Below are 3,707 nucleotides of genomic sequence, written 5' to 3'. Positions count from 1 at the left end.
TGGTTCCTTCATCCAGGTGCACAATATGAAAGCACATCAGTCCAGTTCATAGACAGGCTGCCTTGAATTCACTGTGAATGGAAAGTGAACTGCTACTGTATCATAATTCCAACTGGGAGGGGGTTCCTGAAAAACCCTGATGAGAGGAACCATGTTCAAAGAGCAAAGCTATTACAGCACCTGGAGATTAACTGTGTGGAGTCAGGGCCCAAAGTAAGTGTTTGGGTAGATGTGTGGGCACAGAGCCTAGCTCAGCTGTTCTGGAGATGAGTCTTGAAGAACAGGGATGAACAGTTCTGGAGAAAAGTATAAAAATGAACTAGAAGGAGGGACACAGAGTAAACAAATCTTCAGTGAGCATCAATGTGTATCAGCAAGCACCAGGTCAGAAAAGACACTAAACACCCACATTAACAGAGTGACTCCCACAGTAGAGGTGACACAGCTGCTGTCCTTTGCTGTTATGTCAGTTTTCTTGCAGCTGTAACAAAATATCTGACAGAAGCAAAGAAGGAAGAACTTACGTCGGCTCATGATTTGAAAGAGTGTTGACCACTGTGCTTCAGAAACACAGTGGAGCATCTCTGTGATGAGCGAGGGTGTGGTAGTGTATTTCACACTATGGCAGATCAGGATGCTGATAGAACCTTCTCATCCTACTCCCACATTTTGTATCGATGTCTTAAGATTCCCCAGCCTGTCAAGACAGTGGCAACATCTGGAGACCAAGAATTCAAACATATGACCCATGGAGACATTCTATAGCCAAACATCACTACTCACATGTTAACTCCATTGCTCACAGATGGAGTTTTGGTGTCAGAGAGAGAAGCTGTGCATAGGCCATGAGCACAAGCCATTTCTCAGCAAGATTAATCCAGACACAGTGTCTGCTGCTGAATATATGTCTAAGTGGCAGAGAACATGGTTTTGACATGGCACATCTTTCAAGGATGCATATCAGCTACAATATGACAAGTTGTTATACTGAACTCATTCCTATGAGCTAGTATCAACACCATTTTATGGTGGCTCATGGAAGTTCTAATTTATTGCTGTGAAATTTGCCCATAATAGTATTTCACACTAAGGAACTCACTGGCCTGCATAGCCACCAAATGTGCTGTATACCACACTAGCTTCTATGATGTGGTGTTAACAGATGTTATTACATGGAGTTCTGTTCCTATTATGTATGAGACACATAAAAGTATGGAAATGCAAGTGGCCCCTAAATCATCCTTCTCAGCATCTTGCAAGTAATTCCTGACTCTTTCCTCACTACGTTAGGTCCAGTGTGTCTACAGGTTCTCGTCAAAGGGGATAATGCTTCTATCAGAGGATGCAATGAAACTGCTACCAAGCCCAAAGCTACAGATGCTACTGTACCCTTTACTGTGCATGTGGACACATCTGATGAGGTCATAATAACCAGTGATGAGTGAGCTTTCTCATCAGAAAATGACATACGCTGCTGTACCACAAGGCTCGCAGCTGCATGCCTGGAACTTGGAAACCTGCATGGAATCATTAATCAAGAACAGCAAAACTACCGACCACAAACTGAAGGGGAATAATAACCAGAGGGCCCATCCCTCCCACATCTCTCAACAATCAAGAAAATACCCTATAGACATGACCACAGTCCAGTTCAATGGAGGCAATTCCCAGCTGATGTTCCCTCAATCCAGATGTGTCAAGTTGACAACTAAAACTATCTGGCATGTGCAGGAATCTGTCTCCTCTCTAGAGACAGGTTAAAAAATAAAACAAAAGATGAGGTGTGGAACTAAAATGGAGACTTTAAGAGGAGAGACACTGCACCGCTGATGCAGGCCCCACTGCAGTTTGTGGGGCGGGGATGGCGCACCTGGAGTCAGTTGTCCTGAGGAGCTTTGAGGAGGACTGTGGTGGGCCAGACCTCTGAAGACCACTGCTGCATCTGTTGTCTTCCCTGACATGGCTGGTATCTCTGCGGAGGAAAATCCAGCTTCTGGGGGATTTCTGGGTAGAGCTGGCTGCTGAGGCCACCCTGGCTGCTGCCATTGCTCTGATAAGGGCAGTCTAAGGAAACCATCACCAAACCATACTCTTTTGACCTTGCTTTCACAACTCCACTAGTTAATCCTCTTGGAAGAAAGCAATGGAAAATCAGGTGGAAAAACAGCCTGGAAAATGAAGTTTTTAGAGCTCAACCCTGAGCCCACAGAGCACAGAGCAGGGAGAGTGTTAGCTGAAGAAATATTGACAACTGTTTACTGCTAGATAATGAAAAACTGATCTTCCTAAAACAAGGGGCTCTAGATAGGATGACTAGACCTCGGTGGCACATCTGGGGACCCTGACTTGAGACAGTGGGGCCTTAACACAGATGACAGAGTATATGGGTTCCAATGGGGGGACTATAGGAGTGTGGCAGTGGGGACGGAGTTATAAAGGTGATTAAGATTGTTTGGGATATTCTTGGCACCTGTGTATGTCTATAAAGTCATCAGGTCGATTTCAGTGGTAATGTTTATCACCTCTACTAATTAACTTGATGTAAATTTTTATGCATCCTCCTCAAATATAATTCATTTTTAAAAATTTGTTGATTTCTTTTATGTGTATATCACACAGAACATCCCAAACCATCTTATTCAGCTACACACCCACTTCCCAGATGGCACCCTCCCATAGCCTCCCTCCCCCCACTAGAGCCCTTATACTCTGTTGTTGGGAAATCCTGCTGCTAGGGTTGTAGTCCTCCATGTCTGGATAGCTCTAAGGGGCTAGGTGCTATATGGAAGGACTCCCCTTCTCAGCAAGGGGCCTCCTGCTCTCTGCCTGACTTACCTGGAAAGTGCCAGCAAGCATGGATGCCTGACCTTATTTGGAACATGACCTTTGGCATAGTTACCTGGAGTAGAAACTACCCCCAGGTTTTTTCTACATGATAATCAGGCATTTCCCGGTAGACAGACGATAGGAGCCCACTGCCACATGTAAATAAAGCATACTATGAGCACCTATCAGCTGAAGCATTGGCTACTGCCCCCACACTATATTTTTCCTGACCCCCACTGAATAAATGGAGCTGTTTCACTGCATCTGGAGCTATTTGTATCACTGAACCTGCCTCCCCAGAAGGGCTTTCTTCCATCAGTGCTCACTGGCCATCCTGACCCTGTTCATCACTCCTGCTCCTTTTGTCCTCGTGGAACGGTGACCAACGACCCATGAGGGGAAAGAGAGACCCCACACTCTGTCATCCCTGCTACTGTCCGCTGTGTTGTCGGCACCCCCAGCCGTTCCCCACTACTTATCCATCCAGTGATAAAAATTCAATAAAAACAAATTTAAAAAAAGAATGTTTCAGTCCATTGGAGAAAGCATGAACAGAACATTACCCATGAGTGTGATCCCCGAGTTCTAGAATCTGTGAAGTAAGCATGGGTGAGACAACAGGTAGAGCAAAGATAAAACATAATGAAGAGGGAACAGTGGGTGCAGAGTCCTGGAGATCAATATGAAGAGTTTGAACCTTACTTCAAATAGCATGGGACACTAGAGGGCTCATAGCACTAGATACACAGCTAATAGAATAATCCCAGATGGGGCCTTAGAACAGTGTTATTTGGTCAAGAATGAAAAGAAGGTCATTCTAATATTCCAGTGAGTGATACGAGAGTAGACAGATATACTCATGCTCAACACAGTAGAATTTG

The sequence above is a fragment of the Nannospalax galili genome, unplaced genomic scaffold (genome assembly GCF_000622305.1).
Source record: "Nannospalax galili isolate Female #2095 unplaced genomic scaffold, S.galili_v1.0 scaffold2147, whole genome shotgun sequence".
Classification (NCBI taxonomy): Eukaryota; Metazoa; Chordata; class Mammalia; order Rodentia; family Spalacidae; genus Nannospalax; species Nannospalax galili.
Note: the sequence above shows the minus strand (reverse complement) of the source record.